Genomic DNA, 23,288 nt, shown 5'->3' with positions numbered 1-23,288 from the left:
ATACAACAAGAGAGATGGAGGATTTCTGAATTTATATATTAGTTATGAACAGGAGCTAGGGGTCCATAAAATGGACCCATAGGGGTTTGAATCTTGGATCAGCCAACCTCTGAATGACATTGAATCTTAGTTTCCTGATCTGTCAAATAGTTCCTACTGCATAGAATGTTTGGAAAAATTAAGTAGAATGATATATATGAAGTGTTTAGCATAGTGCTCAACAAATGATTGCCATAAATTCTTATCTGTTACTTAAACAAGCTAATAGCCAGTACATACTGTTTGGAGGACAATGAGAAGAATGGAGCCAGGAGAGCGTAATTAACTGACAGGGGGTCAAGGCAATCCCATTCTGTTTCTGGCCTGATTCTAGAGCTTCAAGGCTCAATCGGTCTGTCCTCACCAAGGTCCTGGAGAAGGGCTCCGGTTACCAAAGCCTTGTTCACTCTTTACATCTCTGGACTGAGAGTTTACCATATGTTAAGTGCTATAGTGGGGGCAGGAGGTTTCGGTGCTGGCTTACATCCTGTCACTATGGACCCTGAGTAGGCATAGCTGTCTCAGCATCCTGGGCCACTCAGCTCTGCACCCCAGGATTTCCATTGGACAATTATATAAAGTCTCTAAAATTAACATAACCACAGAAGAAAGAAGATCAATAAAGAGTCCCCAGAGAAACTACTTCCCATTTTTATAGTTTAATTTTCATCTTTGATTCACCTCTATATCTTGTAGAGTGTTTTGCAAATAAACAGGGCTCAGAGAAATATTTGCTGAATTGAAATGAGCTAAGTTAGATTTTAATGTCAGAACAAAGTGACCTCACATTTAGGAGAGAGGTAAATAACAACTGACATGATTACTTCCGTCTCTTTCTGTCCTGCTTCCAGTTCATATGTGAGGTGGGAAATAATGGCTATTTACGTTTCAGGCAAAATATCTGAGTCATATAATGCTGTTGGTGTCATTAAGGGCACCTTCTATACTACGTTACAAATTATTGGACGCTAGAGAGTAAATAGTGTATTCTGCCTATAGAACCCAAGTCCCACTTAGCACCAAGGAACTTTATATAAGGTCAACCTTCATTCTCAAGCATGAAACTCCTTATTCCTCTTGAATAAGGAGTTTCTTGTGTATTCTGTGACTAAGATTCTTCAAACATGGAGGGGAAATAATCTCTTTTACATTCTTCATCAATCAGACTGTCACTATGGAAAATGTCTATAAATATGTCTTACAGTATTAAGATTTTTTTTTTTTTAGAGAGAGAGAGGGAGCGAGCATGAGCACAGGCAGACAGAGTGGTAGGTAGAGGCAGAGGGAGAAGCAGGCTCCCCGCTGAGCAAGGAGCCCGATGTGGGACTCGATCCCAGGACGCTGGGATCATGACCTGAGCCGAAGGCAGCCGCTTAACCAACTGAGCCACCCAGGCGTCCCGAGTATTAAGATTTTTAAACTAACTACATTGTATTATTACTCCAAGATACTGGTGTATGGATTCAATATTCTTAATTCCTAATAAAGATATAATCAATGGATTAAATTGTGCATACGTTTATCCTACACACAGGAAGCTTACTTCTCTTCTGCTTGGAACCATCCAAGGGAAATCCAATCACTTTGGGATGGAGAGAAGTTTGGACAGAATGAATAAACATAGCACTCAAGAATAAAGAGTAATCAGAAAGGATGAATACCCAACTTTTGCATCACCATGGATGGGACAGGAGGAGAGGATGCTGAGTGAAATAAGTCAAGCAGAGAAAGTGAATTGTCATATGGTTTCACCTACTTGTGGAACACAAGGAAGAACATGGAGGACATTAGGAGAAGGAAAGGAAAAGTAAGCGGGGTGGGGGGAATCAGAGGGGAAGAGGAGAGGAACCATGATATATTGCCGACTCTGAGAAATAAACTGAGGGTTTTAGAGGGGAGGGGATTGGGGGGTTAGCCTGGTAACGGGTATTAAAGAGGGCATGTATTGCATGGAGCACTGGGTATTATATGTAAACAATGAATCTTGGAACACTGCCCCAAAACCTAATGATGTACTGTATGGTGACTAACATAACACAATTAAAAAAAAAAAAAATAGAGAGTAATGAACAAAGCATTAAAAATACTACATCAGATCCAGAGTTACTTGAGGGATCCTACTAAGTATCATTAAGACCAGATTTCATCCCCAAGATTTTTCCAGAATCAGGATAGAAAAAGAGAACAGGGAAATTGAGTCACAGTCTTAGAAACATCAACCTAGAAAACTAAAAGCGGCTTTCCAAATCAGCAGTGGATTTCAACAGGATGTCAGTGCTGAATGTGGTAGTATAGGAATGTAAATCCCCAGAGTGGCAATTTATTTTTCTATGAGAATATGCCTGCAGAATGTGTAAAAGATTCTTACAAATTTTCCAGTGTATTGAGGGAAAATAGCAATGTTCTCAGAATCTACCCTGCTGATAAATTTTTCTCAGTTGTTATTTTTTAAATTGATGAAAGAGATAAAATGTCAAAAGAAACCTACAAAGCTGACGGGAAAATATATGTGAAAGAAATCCTTATCCTGAGACACACTTCCTGTCTTACTCTTGTCGCTGATTTTTTTAAGTCACTGAAAATTTGACATGTTATATCTTTTACCAATAAATGCCATAAATTTATCACAAATTATATTTCATAATCATGTTGCTTTTTTTCTTCCAGAAGCATGAGGCCAAAATGGAGCCCTGGGACAACCTAATTCTATTATCTTACCACCGTTCCCAGGGTAACAGGGGACTGTTGTTTCTACTGTCTGAGATGAAGGTTCAAACTGGCAAGAAGAAGAAAAACAGGGAGCCCAGACAGAAGAAAAAAAAAAAAAAGAAAAACCAGACTGGGTTCACTCAGAGATCTAGAGATGTTTTGTTTTCTTTGTGGGATTGTAGTTTCAAGTCCACAGATAAACTAGAAAATTTCTTAAGAGCACAAAAGTGGTCCCCAAATGACCAGGAAAACTTCCCTGAAGAGAAAGCATGATGCAATGATGATGACTCTGGGCTGGGAAGGCACCACACCCCAGAGAGCAGAGAGTTCAGTCAAATCTCTCAAAGTATCAATTACACATTGAAAAGGGGACCTTTTGCTGGTATGTCTTTTTGCATCGCCTTTTGCAAATGAGTTAATGCCCTTTCCAAAGCGTTTGCATATGTAAACTTGGAACCCTAAAATAATCTGACTGAGTTGGCTTTGATCTGCTCTGTTGGCAAATAGAAGCTTTTTCAAGTATGAATATATAAGTCATATTAGAGACTAAATAAAAATTCATTAATCATTTATATTGACCGCCTATTATTAACTTCTGAAGCTGGGAGTCTCTTGGAAGAGTCAATGGACTCTCGGGACAAGCCTTGACACTTCGAGACCCGGGAAATAAACTAGGATGAGGAGTTGAGAAAAGTATGGTCCCCACTTTTGTATGAAAACTGCTACATCTCTGACAGCTTGAAGATTAACAATCCCTGGGACCGTTAGAAGGTATCACCCCCCGGCATGAACACTGGGGCTTCACAAGGGGTGGGGGGCAGCAGGGGACATCTGGGATGCTTAGCTAGGCAGCTTCAGGGCCATTGATAAGCATGAGCCAAAGGGAAACACGGGCCACAGTTTTCCATCTGAGATTCACTGAGCCCCCTTTCCTGAAATAATTTGGAGGCTTTTGGACCAAGGGACCCGAGGTCCAGCCATCGGACCTGGCTGGAGGCTCTGTAATTGAGGGACCATCTATTTTCTCCGGCTGTGGAAGCCTGCATCTTAGGGGCAGCAGTGCATAACTGAAAGGCTCAACCCAGAGCGTGATTCGGGTAGTTCAAGATCAGATCTGGGCATCTTCTCATTGCCGAGGCTTTACCTCAGGGCTACGTCAATTCTAAGAGGTGTATTTTCTCACATGTTAGCGTCTCCGAAATTGGTGGGCATCTGACCCTCACATAGATCCGCAATGGTCATGACGTAACTGCCTGCACATTAAAACTTAAAGACTGGTTTCCCAGACTCGGGAGAAAATCCAAGACAACAGCAAAGCATTTTAATTTTAACAAATACTCCATCACCAGTGCTTTTGATCACAGGAAGGACTGACTGCCTTGTGCAAAACATCACACACATCAATGACTCTGAGAGGAAAAGTGATTAATAAGATTCAAACTCAGAGTGCTTGGGACTATCCTAATTAATTTATTTTATATTTCTTTGCCTTTATATGTATGCTCAAGAGCGATATACAAGAACAATCTCTATAAATACATCTAGAAGAGCTTTTTCCATATGTTTAAAAATTTCAAGCCATAATAATATATTGTGCCATGATTAAATTAGCAAGGCTTTTTTTTTTTCTTTCTCAGGGGTTCATAAAATAAGGATGCATGTTCTAGCTGATAGCATCTTAGATTCGATGAAATATGGGCATATGCTACAATTTTCATATACATGTAACTTTTATTTAATGCTGTGCCACATCCAGAGGGACAGGCAAGAAACAACTCCATTACCAGAAGCAATGCATTCTTACCAGGGGTCTGGAGCACACTGGGAGCCAGAGCATGGGCTATTAATTTGTTTGCTATTTGCATGTCACCTTTCTATCTAACAAAGTTAGCCTCAGAGTGGCATCCAACCTGTCTTCCTCCCCACTCCCATCTTCCCACTGTCCTCCTTCTTTTCTGCCTCTCTGCTTTCTTCCCAAGATCTAACTCCCTTTGGTTGTCACTGTGTGTGGTCAAAGTCACTGAATCTGGCTCCTCTCACCCCTCCATGGAGACAAGCTCCAGTCTTCCAGACATTTCAGAATAGAGCTTCTCTGAAAGCCCCAAGATGTTCTCTTGCCCATATGGATTGTATCTCACAGCATGAATGTAATACGCATTGCAGGTGGGGGGAAGGGTAGGACAGAAGGAATGAACGGTAGAAGAGAGAACATTGCCCGTTGTTACCTTCTTTAACCTCACAACATGCCTGACAATAGGGGATTGCGAAACATTCATTTTACAGAGGGCAAAATGGGGTCTAAATGGTGAGTCGTGCATGAACTGTAACAGGGACATGTACGATGAGGAGCTGGGGCAGCGCATTAGCTGGGATTTACACTGGGGGGAACCGTCTTTCGTTTCACTTAAAATAGTAATAAGCAGAGTGTGTGTTAATAACGACCTCTCACATGTTTACAAATGTTTATGACGAATTTATGAGGCCTTATGTATAGGAGATCTAATTTGACTTAAAACAAAGCAGCTATTATTATTATTTCAATTTATTTTTTTAATCTTTTTTCACTGTAAAATTTTTAATGAACAAAAAAGTTAAATATAAACTTTCATATGCAAAATAGGTTATTATATAACAGGCAGCCTCTGAGCCAAGTACTAAATTTTCTTCCCAATTTCAGTTGGGATAGAAAGGGAGGAGGGGGACAAAAATCCTAATGAGTACAAAACTTAATTTCAGCTTTATATATTAAAAAAAAAAAAAACCTTTGAGAAAAAACAGCTTTTACGTTGAATAATATCTTTTGAAATCAACAGCCCTGGGGCGCCTGGGTGGCTCAGTGGTTTGAGCCTCTGCCTTCTGCTCAAGTCCTGATATCAGGGTCCTGGGATCGAGCCCCCCGGCTCTCTGCTCAGCGAGGAGCCTGCTTCCCCCTTCTCTCTCTGCCTGCCTCTCTGCCTACTTGTGATCTCCGTCTGTCAAATAAATAAATAAAATCTTTGAAAAAAAAAAAACAAAGAAAAGAAATCAACAGCCCACGTCGGTCCTTACAATTCTGAGGTTTATACTCAACCAAATCTGTGATGAAAAGGAATATTTAGGGTTTAGAGTTACTTCAAATCCAGTTGCAAGAGTAGCCAAGTCACCTCCATTCCAGAAAGAGTGGTGACACTCTTCGGAAGATGCTTGGAAAACACTCTTCGGAAGATGCTTGGAGAACCCCAGTTCCACTCTTCCAGGCCCCCAAGCCACTGTTGTCCTGTCAGACCAGACGTCTTCTCCCAGCATCTTCAAGACTCCAACACAAGATGGCCGGCTTCCAGGTGGCAGTCTCTGCTCCAGCCTTAGAGAAGTTCATTAACACTTCCTTCCTCCCCTGCTTCCCCCACCCCCACTGCCCTCCAGATCTTCAGCTGGGAGTGGAGCTTGATTAACATTCCTTTCAAAAATAAAGAGCTCAAACAGGCAATTCAGAGTTAAAGGTCAGAGCAGCAGCAAACAGCCACTGCCCATCATGTGAGCAAATGAGTGAGCGAACGAACACACATGAACAAACACACAAAAGACAAATCATAAAGTCCTGCATTTCCCACATTCATAGGGGAAAAAAGTCTTTTAAAAAAGTTATTAATTTTTGCGTTTGTTCTTGTGTGGGTTAAGCCGTCTGGGCTCTGAGGAGGCACAGGCTTACACACAGGGTTGCAGGCAGAACCTCCACATGCCACGTCAGGACTAGGGTGCGGGAGAGGCCGGCGCACACGCCCTACAGCTCAGTGCCTGTGAGACAACAGAGGTGATGCAGGGACTTCAGGCATGAGGTACATGGAGACATCTGTCCTCCCTGTCAGAACCACCAGCAGCTGGAGGGCCTGGGCAGGACCTTCTCACAGCAACTACTGAGGAAGGATTTCCCACAGTCTTCGTCCAGAAGAGACATCTGATGTGTAAATGTGTAAATGTGATAGGTTTGTCCCTAGAGATATAATCTGCATATTTACAAGTAAACATCTCACAATCATTTCCATCCAACTGTTGAGGTATCTCATGTGGCTTCATGCTGTAGTGGGCCCACTCTAAAAGATTCAAATCAATATTTCTTTTGGTCTTACTTTCAACCCATTAAATACTGAAGGCAAATCCCACAGATCCTGTGTCCCATTTGTCCCACAGAATCCAGATACTTAAGACACCTTTTTTTAGGTCTATCACCACCAGGCTCCAATGTACCTTCCTGTTCAAGGAGACTGACCCCTTTGGTCCATCTTGTCACTGCTTGGTAATCACCAGATTTTAATTTGGGATAGAAAAAAGTACTGAATGTGCGAAGTGCTGGATACCCTTGTTTTTTGTTTCTTTCCACCAGAAGAAAAAATTAATGAGCTCATCATTGAGCCAGTGATAGTTCTTCAAGGTCTGGATATCCCCTCAAGTGATTTACAATTTGAAACCGCTACTTAGGACCTCATCCTGTGGGCCATGACCTAGGGCATTACTGATTTCCCTTTCGATGACCTCTGTAAGTTCAAGATCATCCATCCTTTTATCCCTCTCTTTGCCTGAGCAATGCTTTTCTTTTGTCTCAAGTATTGACATTTTCCTCCTGAGTAAGCCATTGCTCCAACTGCCCAAGGCGGGGTGGGGCTGACACCTCTTCACATAGGTCACGTTCCAGCTGGTGTCCCCTCCTACCTTCATTTTCAAGTCTGATCCCAACTGTCGTCTCTGTATCAGAAATTTTCCCCCTTGAACAACATCCCTTCTCACTTCTCACTGAGCACAGAGGTCCCCTTGTTTCAACAACTCTCTGCTGTTTTGGAACAAACTGACTTGCTATGACTCCATGACTTTGCTCTTCCCCCAACCTTTGGTCTTTACTGTGTCCATCTGACTTCTTTGAGAGCTGTGATAAGTTAGAATTACAGGAGGAACAGAGTGTCCATGACCACCCTCTTTAAGTCACTCCAATAACCTTTGGTATTTCTCTCTTTCCTCTTTTTGAACATCCTCCTCATCGGTATAGTGGGGACACCTCAGACCCTTGCCACCCTCTTCAGAAATCACCTCCGTTACAACCTGTCCTTGAGGCTTCCAGGTTAAGGAACTCTCTGAAGGGCCTTTGCCATGATGACGGCCACCTGGTCTTCTGTTAATATCCCTCTGAGTTCAAAGGAAAACCAAAGGAAGTCAGGACTCTGTGGGGCTGATCTCAGGTTACCATCACTTATTCCATTAGGAGATTTATTACCCAGTTTCAGCATGTTGTTCCAGGACCTGTCAGTTCGCAAGATGAAGAGTTCGAAAATACCTCTCCTGAAGGGGTCACATTCCATGTTCCCTTACAAGCGGAAGTTACCACAGGTTTTGTGGTCAGCTGGAATGGGAATCCAAATAAGCTGGAAACCATTGAAGACACTGGTTTTGACTTGGTGAATGAAATAATCCAATCTTTGTCTTTCGGCTGGTATTTCATCAGCGTCCACTGCAGAAAACAAAGTGCTGTTCGAGCGCTGCCTCTTTAGGAGGGCCTGGGAAGGGGACACAGGCCAGTCACAGAAACGGAAAATGGTGCCGAGAATCCTAGCTGGCCATTTGTAAACACCAGGCCCAAGCAGCAGCCGTGGCTACGAGAAGCAAACCCAGAGCTGTTACTGCCACTGCTGCCTCGGCCACCACTGCCAAACTATTATTTCAATTTATAGTTACCCAATTATTTTTTTTAAGATTTTATTTATTTATTTGTCAGAGAGAGATAGGCAGGCAGAAGGAGAAGTGGCTCCCTGCTGAGCAAGCAGCCTCATGCAGGACTCAATCCCATGACCCTGGGATCATGACCTGAGCCAAAAGCAGACTCTTAACTGACTGAGCCACCCAGGTGCCTCTATATATACCTAATTTTTATAGACACTAAAAGAGGGCCACAAAATGTATGCAAGATAGCAACATGCAATAAATTTAAAATAATCCAGAAAAAGGAGACATGGGCAAAATAAAGATAAGAGGTAAATATTAATATATCCAACTTCCAGACAGAAGGAAATGAAGCATGTGAGATAAAATTATTCTTAATTGATTGCTTATCCCACCTTTCTATGTCCTACATAATGAAACATCTGAGTTAAAGCTGAATGCCAGTAACCTCTCAAAAGTCAGAAAACCAAACTCCATCTTGATATGTTCACTTTGTCCCTCACAAACTCAACTGCTTAATTTCCCAACCGATTCATTTACTCGGCAAATACTTTTGAGTAGGTTTCTTGTACCTGGCATTGCCCTTGGCCCTGTCTGTACAAATATGAACAAGGTTAATCTCCATCAATACAGAAAGTGGCCTGCTCTACTTCTTCCTTTCTAAGTTGATATCCAGTTCAAACACCAACACAGAGCAATTTGAACATAAATATTTTAACCTCCTAAAGTTCCCAAGATATCTACAATTGTTTGTGATTAAGAAGTAGTACCCAAGAAATAGTGTTCTTCACAGAAAATGATGTTCCTAGTAAATACACAAGAAAAAAGTGAGGGATGTCCACATGTCCTAGTATATAGTCTCCTTTGAGCTCCCTTATTAATATATTTGTCCTTCATAAATAAATGACTTGAATTATGCTGTCCTGATTAGCACAGTGTATAGTGAATAACAGCTTATCATCAAAAAAGAACATTTTCATGGAAGGTTATTTCATCTTTCCAGTTTTTCTCATCACTCCTTACATAAAAGTCTAATGAAATCTCAGACAAATGCAGAATGTTACATTTTAAAAGAGAATCATGATCAGCACTCATCTTTTTCTCACACTAGAGTTTCTAGTATTTCTTTTATGTTGATCATGATGTACACTGTATGCACAAGAAATCTTCAGCATAAAAGGCTGAAGACTCAAAGAAGACTTCTTAATCAAAGTCTATGGATCCATTTAATTTTTATATGCTGAAATAAATCCTTCTTAATATCAACTCTCTTGCTCAACATGTCAACGTTGAATTCTCCAAAACCAACGTATAGCAAACCATTGATGTTCTCAGAGTATCAGTCACACATTCAATATAAACTTGAGGATTTATATCAGAGATAGTGTGAGTAGTGGAGGAATTATCAATATCTACATCAAACATCTGAAAAGTATTGAATCACTGTAGAATTTAACAGAACCGTTAGCTTAATTTTGCTCAACTTAATTAAACAACAACAACAAAAAAAAACACCTTATAGAAGTTTAGCACAAATTTAGCACATAAGGAAGTAAACATATGGCTAAATGGGGAAATTTTTTTTAAATGCCTTCTATCATAAGGTAATTCTGATCAATGACTCTTCCTCTGTTTAATAGGCATGATATAACTGATAGTTGTTTTTTACTTCATTGACTAAGCACATGTCCGGCAACATGATTGTCAGGACATATCATGTGTAGAATTGTTCCAGAAGTTAGGTCTCCTTTTCTTTTCAGTTTATTGTTTTACCTACTGAATTATTCCTCTTAATACATGCCAAGTTTCATTTGTTTCTTCTAACCACAGAGTTATACTTAGGAATACTCCATGACTGGTAAGAAGTTGATCCCTACCCATGTCTGAGTAATTCAACTTAACAATTTGATAATTATGTTCCCTTTACTATTGACTTGTTTGTGTCCTTAGAAGCATATTTTACCTGAATATCACAAAATAGGCTCTCAGCTAAACAAAGGATGATAGTCCAATAATTTAAGGTCTGGCTTTGATTATAACACTAGAATATTATTTTAGAACATAAAAAAGGCATGGTAAAACAGTTTTAAAAGTAAATTATAGAACGAGAAAATTTCTATTAAAAAATAGAGACAGAAAACTAAATACATAAATGTTGGAGGACATGGAAAATTGAAAGCTTCCTACAGTTACTGATGGGTGTATCTGGATCCCATGACCAGAAAAGCCACTCACAGTTCTATCATGTATATTTGGTAAAGGTACATAAGAGAGAAGAGAGAAATTGAAGTGGGAATAGATGAAGGGGAAATCCGGGGCTTCGCATGGGCCAGTGATACGCAGTACCCTGAATAGTAGGTTGTAATTCATTCACCTCCCTGTAACCAAAAATAGATATGTGATTGTCTCATGGTTGGGATGTGATGGTTAGTTTTTATTTTTTATTTTTGTGCTTTTCTGTATTTTCAGATGGGCCTATTTTACTTTCATACTTACTCGCTACAGTTATTCCACAGATTTTTGAGTTATATTTAAACAGGTTCATTTATACAAAATAAAATGTACCCATTTAGTACAGATTGGTGACTTTTAACACATATAGACAGGACTCCTTAGATTTTTAAGTGACTTGCTTGAACCAGAGCTTCTGTACCCAAATCCAGTGTTTTTCCCACTACCTCAAAATAACCTTCACAAAATTACCCCAAAACTTCCCTTCATTTCTGTTTGTATTTCATAATAATACATCATACCATTTTTTAACCTTGAAAAATTAATTACTATAATAAACGCCTCCATACAAGTGCATGTGGGAGGACATCATTAGATGTGCCCTTTGTTAGGTGAAACAATGGAATTGAGAGAAAGTAATTTTTCACAGTGAGAAAGCAGAGACCAGATAGAAAATCAGGACATCGTGGGCCTGACATTTGCTTTGGTGAATTTTAATGACTAACCTTTTTGCTGAATAGTGGTTGGCCCATCTTAAAAGGATAGGAAGCCAAGACTCCATATCTTTAAAAGTACTCCATTCTAGAAGGAGTGATAACATCCAACTCACTCCTGGTGTCCTTCTTTCTACCTGCTATGGATCATTTGGGAGATCCAGGGGAGTTTTTGGAGATATTAGAAACAGAGACAAGAATAATGTTGAAGGGGAAGAAAAATGAGCCGCTGGCTCCAATCGACACATCACAGTGAGTCTGGACACAAGGAGATGGATACGATATGAGGTCAGCCACCCAGACGATGGGATGATATTCCTACAGCTGTTAGGACATTGTTCCCAACTAGACTGGCAACAGCTTGTAGTCTAGCTCAGAAATCAGATCTCCCTCACCCAAAATAAATTAATGAACACCCACCCCTCTGAGTTAAATAGCCCTGTCCGCCTGCCCAGCTTCTGTCAGCGTTCTTTCTTCCTTAATGCCCGCTCCTTCACTGAGCTTTCCAACTGCCCTCAGCGCTACCAAGCAGACCGTTCCTGTTCTTTAGTTCGCTTTTATCATGTTAGAAGATTGCCATCAAGCCTTAATAACATTCTGCAGCCCAGGGAGACATGAGCCATCCCTAAAGCCCAGCTAACTTTTTGTTACAGGAAATCTGTTCAAAAGATTGTCATCTGCCCAGGCTCAGTGAGCACAGGACACACACACTCCGAAGAAGCATCAGTTAGGGGGGCGACAGAAAATGGACTAGCTTCTTTGACTTTATTCTTTTGTCAGGTTTCTTATTCTTTTTGGGAATATCCAATGATCAGCCAATACTCTTCTATAATCTAAAAGATGACCAAGGACAGTTGAGACTAAAATCTTGAGAAGCATTCCCTGCCAACTTTCCAGATGGCCCTCAACGCATCGTAAAGTTGCATTGATGAAGATGATGGTAACACTCTGCCTTCATTTAGTGCTTTATTTAGCTTCCAATGGCTCTCACATGCCTCACACATCAGGTCAATGAAAAGGGATCTGAAGAAGTTGATTTTGCAAAATAATCACCCAAGTAACTGCTTAGTGAGAGAAAATTTTAATTTCCAATCAGATGATGATGTTGGCAAGCAAATATGTAATTATTTGCAAACTCAGACATATATTACTTGAAGCACAGCCAGGACTACAGCCTTCTGTGGCCTGGGACAGCCTGGGAAGAGGGAAGACAGAGCCCAGTGTTGGGATAGGCTGTGAAGGCTCTTGATTGAGCACAGACACACCAGAAAGGGGCGGCGGTGGGGGTGGGGATGGTGGCAGCACACGAAGAGAGACTTCTCTAACTTTTCAGTGTGGCTTGACACCAAGTATAAGAAACACGTCAATTTGCCTACTGTACAATGTTTCCTTCTTAGAGACTGTGCATGAAACCTATCCCTGGCCTCAGGAGACCTTAGACCTAACTAATCGTTTGGCTTTGTCTCTGGAGAACTTCTAACTTTATGCAGTGATTCTCATCCATGGTTGTAGGCATTAAAATTCAGGGTCATTCTTGGATAATTTTTCACCATATGCATGAAGAGGCCAAGAAAGCCATTTGTAGAGAGAGGGAAAGAGGAAATGCAGATAAACAGAGGAAAACTGAAGCAGAGTTTGGAGTGGGGAGTGCTAGCAGGACAGAGAAACAGAGAAATGTCCCTTAGCTCCCAGTCTCATTCCCATTCCTGGCTCTGGTCTGCTTGCAGGACAATACAGTTAGTTTTCTAGCCTATTTGGTTCAGACACCTCTGAGGAACTTGGGATTTGAGGAACCCCCATTGGGAAGTGTTGTCAGTTCTGTCAGCCTCCCTGTTTCACATTCAGATCACAGCAATATCCTTGCCTGTCCTCTTAAAAAAGAGTCCTTTGCTTCTGACTTCATAGCGCCCTCTTAGTGTTCATGAGTTTGTGTATTAGGGTCTTTCCCTCAGTTCTAAATGTTCCAGCAGTGGGTCAGCTCTCTGCAGGATTAGGGGAATTCGTGGGCTTTATAGATCGCTCTGGATCACTGTGTTCTATCCTGAAGCTCTCCAAAGAAAGAAGCAATTAATCTATTTTATAGAAGATAGAGCTGTCAGTGAGGCAAAGTGCAAGGACCACAGACCCAGAAGCCAACCGACTGGCATTAAAATACTAGTTAGGAGTCAAGTTGTGAGACTGGTAAGTTCATTTTTCTTAACATCGCTGAACTTTCCTCTCTTTCCCTATAAAATATTAGGTCTCACCACATGAAAATGTCATTTCTGCAGGTCAAAAATGATAAAGGATAAGTAACTTCACAGGGATAAATCTAACAGCATCATACGTGTCTCACAGGTGAATGAGAATTTGAGTTTTGAATGCCTCGTGTTTTTAAGATATATAATAGAATTAAGATATAATAGAGCCACAAATTGAGCTCAGCCTTTTACCAAACAACCACACATTTAAAAAAAAAAATAATATTTTATTTATTTATTTGAGACAGAGAGAGAGAGCACAAGTGGTAGGGAGGGGCTGAGGGAGAGGGACAAGCAGCCTCCCCACTGAGCAAGGAATCCCAACATTGGGCTCTTTCCCAGGACCCTGAGATCAGATCACGACCTGAGTGGGAGGCAGACGCTTAACCCACTGAGCCACCCTGGCACCCCACAAAGCAACCTCACATGAATACCATCTTTCTGCAACCACGATGTGGAACAGGTCTTTTGGCTGATGATGCCCTCCCTATACTGACAATCAACTATATAGTCAGGCTCTGCCAGGGCAGGTTAGCCAGTCCCCACATGGCTAGTCCTTAGGTGCCATTCCTAAGAGAGGCAATGCCATGGCGGAGTCCTCTTCTTGTTCTAGAAATTCTAAAATTATAAATTTGCAATGACCAAAGTCTGTGCCGAATGATTCAAGCATTCCCTCTTCCTGGACCACTTACCCTTAAATAAATACATCACTTGTTCCCCAGTTTCTCCCAATCTCTGTACTTAATGTTACATTGTCAGTGGGGTGACAAGATTGCTGTCAACGGTGCCTGGGACTAGGTCAGTTGATGTCTGTTATTCCAGAATTACTAAATAGTGGTTATTTGCATACTCAAAATATCTGCATTAGAAAATAAATGGGCACCTGGGTGGCTGGGTGGATTAAAGCCTCTGCCTTCAGCTCAGGTCATGATCCCAGGGTCCTGGAATCGAGCCCCGCATCGGGCTCTCTGCTCAGCGGGGAGCCTGCTTTCCCCTCTCTCTCTCTGCCTACTTGTGATTTTCTTCTCTGTTAAATAAATAAATAAAATTGTAAAAATAAATAAATAAATAAATAAATAAATGAGGGGTGCCTTGGTGGTTCAGTAGCTTAAGCATCTGACTCTTTATTTCAGCTCAGATCATGATCTCAGGGTCATGAGATCAAGTTCTGGCCTTGGACTCCATGCTCAGTAGGGAGTCTGCTTGAGATTCTCCTTCTTCATCTGTCCCTCCCCCTGCCTGCATACACTCTTTCTCTCAAATACATAAATGTTTAAAAGAAAGAAAGAAAGAAAGAAAGAAGTGATATAATCATTCTGCCTTCCCTGACAACTTAGATAAAATCTGCCACTATTTCTCTTAACCTGCCTTATTATTCTTCACATCATAATGATTTGTCTCTTACAATCTGTCTTCCCATTGTAAACTGCTCTAGAGCAAAGACTTAAACAATTGTGATAAATGCTATATTCCAGCATTTAGAACAATCCCTAGAAGACACTTGAAAGATATTCCAAAAATCCTTGTTGAATGAATTTAAAAATTAAGGATTGAGACGAGTTTCCCTTCTAAATAGTAATATTTATTTTAATTAGCTGGTAAAATAATAATAAAGTTAATCAACTAAACCCATACCCAGTCTTTTCTTAAAATGCTTCAACATTCTAATACAGCAGTATTCTTTATACAAATGTGTTGCCTTGCAATATTTCCTCCAACCTACTCACGACCCACTGCCCTCCACATTCCCAGTAGAGGATTTTGCCCATGGCACTTAGTAGGTGTATTTTCAAATGGCTTGCCTTGGGCGAGCCTCTCCAGAGTGTCCGTTCCCGCAGCTCTACTAAGTTGGCAGTGGGTCATATAACCCTACCCTTTGGCTGGCCCAGCAAGATTACTTGGAATTAGAGCATAGCAGTTCTGAGAGTTTCCAACAGTGAGCTAGATAAAGAAAATCACTGCCTTTCGCTCCTAGGGATTTGCAGCTCTTGGCTCTTCATGAGGTCTGGGATAATGTCTTGTCATGTATACCTCTAGTTACTCCACCTGTTTACTGAACCTACTTTGAATAGATTTATGCGGCTTACAGCCAATAACTGAGTCGCTGGGGAAAATTCACCAAAGGAACTGCTCCTTCTCATTTCTGTAAAGCATCATCCAGGCATAAACTCCTTGGTGAACACTTCTCTGGGACCCAAAACTCCAAACAGGAAAAGCTTTCACTCTCTGGATCTGATTAGACATAGACTGGCTTTAGGGAAAAGGAACATCGGAATGAAAACATTAATGGTTCAAAGCTATTTCATGAATTTCCTTGACGTCCCCATGCTCACCAGACATTACCAACATGTGTGTTTCTGTTACCTAAGCATAAAATATCTAAAATAGAACATCATTATTCCTCCTTCTCTTCTTTCTAATCAGCTCCACTTCTGCCAATAGCACTCCTTTTTTAGGAGATTTGAATTTTTGCCCTCCAATCCCATCCTCTTCCTTTGTCTCTCTCCACATGGTTACCAAACCTGTAAGTATTACTGTGCTCCCTCCTAAATGTATCTCAGTGCATCCCTTTGCATATGCCTAAGTCCTCAGTGTGAAAAGAAAACTATACTCAGAACTGGTAGATCTGGGTTTATTCCAAACTGCCCTGCTACCTAGCTTCAAGTCCAGCCACATAAAAACTCACACATTCTGAGTTTTTAAATGTAAAAATATAGGCCAGATCATTTGAATGGAGGAAGCTGAGCACCCAACCTATCTGAAACAATTAAGATTAACTATCATTTCTTATCCAATAAATTCACTGTTCAATAAATCCTATGCGCACTTTACACCATCCAAGTGTTTCCATGTGGTGATTTTTTTCTCTTTCCTTTCTACCTTTCCATTTACTTACTTTTCATTTACTTCTTTCCCTATGCCCATATACTGTTTCTATTTTTGCAATATCTTGTTTCAGCTTTCTCCACATTTGATTTTTATGCCCTGGCACCTGGAGAACACACGAATAAGTTCCAATTTTAGATGGTACAGCTGGGCTTTTATGGGAAATGGAAAAGGACAAAACCCCTTTTTAACAACCTGGCGAGCTCATCTGGCTTTTCTAACTGTTGCTTTATGTTTCATGTTTCAGAGGACTAAGTAACATTCTCTTGTCAACAAAGCACCAGTGGCCCTGAGTGCAATCCCTTGTTGTAAAAACAGATAGAGATAAATAACCTGGCTTGTACATTTCAATATTTTATGAATGGACTCTAGCCTCAGGGAACTATCTCAGACTCCAAGTCATAACTCAGTCAATGATTCACTGCATATGGTTAGTTAAAAGTCTGAGTCTCTCCGACTGTATCAATGGTCCATAACTGTATCATTCTTCAAATCTCCTTTTGTACCAAATACTTCAATATCCCCTTTACTATTCTGAAATGAAAAGCATAGACTCTATAATCCATCTACACAAAAATAACACATTCCCACCACTGTTTCTTCTTTATAATTCTAAAGCACACCAGGTTTTGAAATCTGAAAACTTTTATCCAAGTTTGGCTCTTAAATTTACCTGGCTGCATCCCCCTACCTGAATTGATGAGAATTATGTATTTTCTTTTTCCCATCTGCTATGAATAGTTGCTACAACAAAATCAGTGCATTTGGTAGCAGATCCCATATTCCACAGAGAGTACTACATTCTATTAGCTGTATGTACTTCACTGGTTTTCTAAAATGTGAAAACGACTGAAAATACTTCTGGATAAAATATTCAGAAAATGGTTTTTGTAACCATGTAACCTACCTTCACACAAAAACTCAGTATATACTCTAACTCTAGCATAAAGAAGAAATAAAGGATACTAATTTATAAAAACCCATACCTACATCATTATGTAAGCCCTTGGACATGACATAGTAGCAGATGTATTGAAGTGGACTGATGCCTGTGCCAAGTCCTAGAAGCAACCCATCACTGGGTATCATAGGCACACATGCAAACTGGCAAGAGTGAGTCATGTCAAGTCCACAACTGCATGACCAAAACAATGACATAATTTTCTGAAATGAAGAATAACTTTTGATAAAATGTCCAACAAAGCAAAAATACTATACTCCCTTCAATTTACACATCAGTTGCATTTCCTGGAAAATGAACTGTATATTAAAATTTTATTGGGCATCTGGGTGGTTCAGTCAATTAAGCATCTACCTTCAGCTCAGGTCATGATCTCAGGATCCTGGGACTGAGCCCTGCATCAGGCTCCTTGCTCAATGGGGAGTCTGCTTCTCCCTTTCCCGCTTCCCCAGTTTGTGCTCTCTCTCTCTCTGTGTCATATAAATAAAATCTTTAAAAAGAACTTTATTAAAAAGCAACTTGTGTTCATACATCAAACAGAATTCACTTCAAAGCTAATATTTGTATTTGAATTTGTACAGGATAGATACACATTTGTTGGGTGGGTCTCTCTCACGCATGGCAAGACATCTAGAATCCCTGGATCCAACTTTACTAAATGACAGAGGAAACCCCTCCTTAAATTTTAAACAACAGAAAAACACTCTCCCATCATTTTCAGAATGCCACCCCCCACCCCTCAGAGAAGAGTAATTCTCTTCCTTAAAAAGCACTGGACTGATATATCTTCAGTTTCTCTGAGACCACAGTAGCCTTAGGAGGATTTGGAAAACAGATTAAATTGGGAGAGAATCTTAACCCAGTCCTTGAAGATGCTCTGGAATCTCAGCTACCTCCCTCCCCAGTACATCCCATCCATATAGGAACCCTGATATCATGATCGTTAGCAGCATTCCGTCTGCGGGCATGCATATTGCCCCTGCTTCTTCCCCAAGACCCTTGTTCCATTCATTCTTCTGCTGTCCATTCCACCCATTTGATTGAGCACATATGTTAAACAGCAGGGATTCAAAACCTTGTTAAATTCCTGCCCTCCAAGAACTTCCAGTATGGTCTGAGAAGCAGTATGGTAGAGATGAAGTGCCATAGACTATGCAAGTAGGTAGGAGGGATGCTTAGGCTAAGACACAGAAGGTCATAGACAGCTTCTGAGAAAAAATTAATAGTTACTGCTGATACGATTCCCAAGAGCGCTAAAGAAAAACCTTTTGCAATAAAGGCAAATGGAAAGAGAAATATTGCTTGCATGGTTAAAGATAAAAATTTACCCCTTTTCTGAGTTTCATACTCAATGGAAAGAAAACCGGATGGTAGTCCATTCGTTCAAAAACATGGTTTTTAGAACACCTATAAATACAGGTTTACTGAATACCTATAAAATATCATATAACCCTAAGTCCTTATCTTCATTATTTTTTCCCAAGCTATGCTTTAGATTAAGAAAATCTACCCAAATATTTCCTTCTCAAGAGCTCTTAATATTCCACAGACGCTATCTGGTTTTGCCTCACTTTCTCTATAAAAAGGATATACATTTTTATCACCACAGTTGAGGGCACAAATACCCAAAAGCACTATGTGTCCAAAGACATGTTTTTGCCACTTTTAGTGACTGTCTATTAGTTTACAAATAAAGTGAGAGGATAAATAAAAAGCTTGGTGGTGGTAACTTACCATTCAATAAGTAAGATTAGCTCTTAGAATAGAAATGTTCCCGAGAAAACTGTTTTTGCTATTTTGGAAGTAATATCATAGCTGGAACATGGAACTGAGAAGTTGCTTCTCAAACGTGGAAGATATAAAAACATTTTCCATTTTCATGGCCTATTTAGATAAGTTTAGACTGGTTGCTGCTTTGAATGCCAAAATATTCTTGGTTTTTCATTTGTGAACTACATCTTTCTTAATTTCTCAGCAATTAAATTGTGCAATTTTAAATTGTGAAGTCTAATTGGAGATAAGAACCTGGATCCTTAAAAAGTATAAGTTGAAGTGAGAAACTCACTTTAGCTTATACTAATGCTTTTACTATTGGATAATCTCCATTTCAGATGCTTCATAAATAATAAATAACAATGAAAGAAATCAGATTTATTAAGGATTTGCTAGGTGCCAAAAATGCTCCATATGTTACCTCTTTTAGTTATTAAAGTAAACCTGTGAAATACGTAATAATGTCCCAACTTTACAGATGGGAAAACTGAGACACTAAATACTTTACTCAAAATCATTAAGGCAGAACTGAGATTCAAGCACAAAACTGGCTGATTCTTGCTTTCCAGATTATAGACATCACAGTATCGGAACGAAAAGACCAACTCTTTGATGTTCCTATTCTCCCACTTCCGGCTGGAATAAGGTTCCTGCTTTTATGCTCAGAAAATGCAACTGGCTTCTTATCCTTGATACATCCTTATTTTATGACCTGTGCTCCCCACAGCTTCTGTGCAGTAGGTTTCACTCAAATACCCCTTTTGGAAGCATCATGTAGGGGAAAAAAAAAAAAGTAAAAGTCTCTGAGAGATGGTAGTACAAACTCACTTGATGGTGGTAGACCCTTCATGAATCTGATGCCAAATGTCATAAATGTTAGGAAACCAGAAGCCAAATACTGCACCACAGTAATGTTTTATAACTGCTCCGGTTGGTTTCATATATCATCACCTCCCAATACCTATACTTTTTCTCCCATTTCTAGGATACATGTACCTCTTGAAAGAACCTGAAAAAACAGCAGTTCACTAAATGCATAATGTACCAGCCCAATCGTGAGAAGGGAGACGATGGACAATGCTTACAGAATGTCAGAACTAGAAACTTAGATATCAAAATACATTTGATCAGTTTTCAAAGAAGAGAACCAGGGTGGTCTCATGGACGGTTAGGGACATTATCCAAACTAAGACTGGTTTCCAATGGAGATGTTGTTTCATTACCACTGTTCCGTGCTACCAAGTCTGAATAATGCCTAAGAGATCATATCTACACTCTTGGGTTAAGTTTTAAGTTCACTTTGCTTATTGCTATTCTATGTACATTGAATATATAGCCCCCTGAGCCAATAAGTATTGTTACGGATCCTCTTTCCTATTAGATCCCCTGATAGATGCTGGTCACCTGTTTCTCCATTATTTTCCCTTCTACTCCACACCTGTTGGGCTCTGTAGCCTCTGGCTTTACAACTTTACCTTAGCCTTTATCTTCCTTCCATCTCAAATTTCAGTGCAAAGCTTTATATGTTATTTTATTTGGAAAAACAAGCAGGAGAGTGAAGCTTGATAGAGGCCAAGAAAAACATTAAGACCAAAGGAGAGTGTCATTATTCAGGCAAACTCAAAGGACCTACTGAAAAGAGGAGAGAGAGGAAGGAAAAAGAGAAGAAGCCAGGCATGGACAGCACTCGAATTAGAGAAAACAGACCAAAGAGGTTTATCCAGAAGAGTGTGACAAATTCATCTCCCACTCAGATAAGCACCTGTGTTCAATGGAGGGGTGGGGAGGGGAGGCATGGCAGCAGAGGAGTCTGGGTAGGGTGATCAATGCAGGGCTAATGTAACGTGGGGGAGGGGACAGGGTCAGGGTTCTGACTCCTTCTCTGGGAACAGACTCCATGATGTGCCCAAATAAATGGGAGACAGCTTACAGAAATTGATAGTAAAAAGGGAGCTAGCAGAAGAGCTAGGCCAGAACTGGTCAGGTTGTCAGAGACCCAGGAGAGTGTTCAAGGGTTCAGGACTAAGCTCTAGTACCAGAAGGACCTGATGCAATGATACTTGCGACAGATAGAAACTGAACTGAATGGAGGAGGTCAACAAAGGAGAAATTAAGGTAAGGCTGCAGGTCAGTGCTTTGAGGGGGCTTGCCCTGGGTCTGTGGGTTCGGGCAGCAAAACTGGTCTCCCACCACCTGCCAACTAGTCTTCTACATTAGTCTCTCTTGTGTCAGGAAATGAATGGGACCCCAATGCCCAACGCTGAACTAGAGAAAGCTGAGGCTTCCCCAGGTCATGGGTAGCGTGCAGAACAAAACCAGAGACAAGGGAGTTGGTGGTAAGGGTGACAGAGGAGCTGAATTCATATCATGGTACTAACAATGTTAGCATACTTGCTACCCATGCAAAATAGGGCTTTGAAAGTGAGGCAGTGTCAGTTCTGGAAAGTTTGTCTTCTCCATGGAACCAGCACCAAAATCTAGCTTCCTGGAATCTCAGCAGCTCAGGACCCAGGCACTGCACTGCGATGAAATGTAAATCCACATAGTACCTGGCAGAACCTAACAGCCTGAGAGGAACGTTCCCATGCAGTCAGTCCACTTGGGAATCCTGCCCCCATATACACACATCCAAGCCCCAGGTCTTAAGTCCCCCACAGTGCACGACTACTTCTGAGAGCAGGAGGCATCTTACCACATACGCTGCAGATCACAAGCAAAGCCAACTTTTAAGTAGTGAGAACGACTGTGTTCCAGAATCATCTCCACTACATTTTCTTATCTTACACAAACAGACTGTAGCTTTCCTAAGGAAAGCACATTAAAGTAAACATAAAGTTAAAAGTGTGTTTTTAAACCTTCCCACCTTTAAGGCAGTAGGCACAGAAGAAAAAGGCTGTTCGTTCACTGTGGTAAAGAACAAAGGATATCACCAAGGAATCACATTTATTTTAGAAGAACTTAAAAAAAAAATGCTGAAATTCTTATGACCTGTACTTATTCAAATGTAGTGGCTTTCTGTACTTCATGAAAAGGTTATATTTATGGTTTCTGACAGAACAGAAACATTTTACCATGTTGGCCTTTGAAAACCAGTGGATGATAAATATCAAAAGACATATAACTAAAAAAGACCAACATGTGATCTATTTTTTTTTTCTTTTCAGTCTTTCCTGGCTGTTTTGGGTAGGCCCTGCCTGGGAGGGTTATCAGTAAGGTTCTAGTCGGGAAAACAGCAATGACCCCAGGTACTTCATAGAGAGAATATTTACTAGAATTGTTAAACAGGTGTTAGATAAGAGAGAACGCCAGGGATGATGAGACAACTCAGAAATGAGACACTGACCGTTTCATTTCTCTAGTTTTGCATGACAAAGTACCTCACACTTAAGGGGCTCAACACAACAATCTTTTTTTTTTTTTTTTTAATCATTATCTTTCACAAGCCTGGGATTTGAGTGGGCACAGTGAGATGGCCCTCATTTGGGTTCCCTCACGCATTTAGGTCAGATGGCAGTGGAGGGTGTAGTCATCTTGAAAGCTTACTTGCTTTCGTGTGTGTGATGGTCAACACTGGCTATTGGCTAGGACCTCAGCAGGGGTTGTGGGCCAGAACGCTCACACAGAGTTTCTCCATGTAGTCTGCCCTTCCTTACAACATGACTGTCCCAGACTTCTTACTTTATGACTCAGGCTTCAAGGGAAGTAATCCAAGAGGAAGAGGTGACCCCCTCAAACATCACTGTCCCTTCTGCTCTACTCTGTGGGTTGATTAGCCAATATGTTTGGTCTAGATACAACGGAAGGGGACACCGGCCCCATCTCCTAGTGCTAATGTCAGAGAATTTGTGGACACATTTAAAACCACGAGACAGAGGAAGCAGCTACCAGTCCTTATGTGTGGGACAACAGAAAGAGTTAATGTTGAAAAAAAACAAGGATTGTGGAATTGGAGCCGTAGGGATTGCTAAGAAACAGTAGGGAAACCAGGTCGTGCTACCCCAAGCCCAGAAAAGCAACACTAATTAATATATCATACACATTGTTCTTGTT

At 40.6% G+C, this 23,288-nt stretch overlaps 1 protein-coding gene and 1 pseudogene across 1 annotated transcript in view; both read right to left on the bottom strand.

Moving 5' to 3' along the window:
- The window catches only part of GRXCR1 (glutaredoxin and cysteine rich domain containing 1), a 44,106-nt gene that overhangs the window by 9,729 nt on the left and 11,089 nt on the right, over positions 1 to 23,288 (bottom strand). The window lies entirely within an intron of this gene.
- Positions 6,553 to 23,288, bottom strand: part of LOC125094167 (sentrin-specific protease 2-like) — a 63,110-nt pseudogene continuing 46,374 nt past the window's right edge.

This window comes from Lutra lutra, chromosome 2 (assembly GCF_902655055.1).
Source record: "Lutra lutra chromosome 2, mLutLut1.2, whole genome shotgun sequence".
Lineage (NCBI taxonomy): Eukaryota > Metazoa > Chordata > Mammalia > Carnivora > Mustelidae > Lutra > Lutra lutra.
The sequence above is the reverse complement of the archived record's forward strand: the minus strand, read 5'-3'. Positions and strand labels throughout refer to the sequence as shown.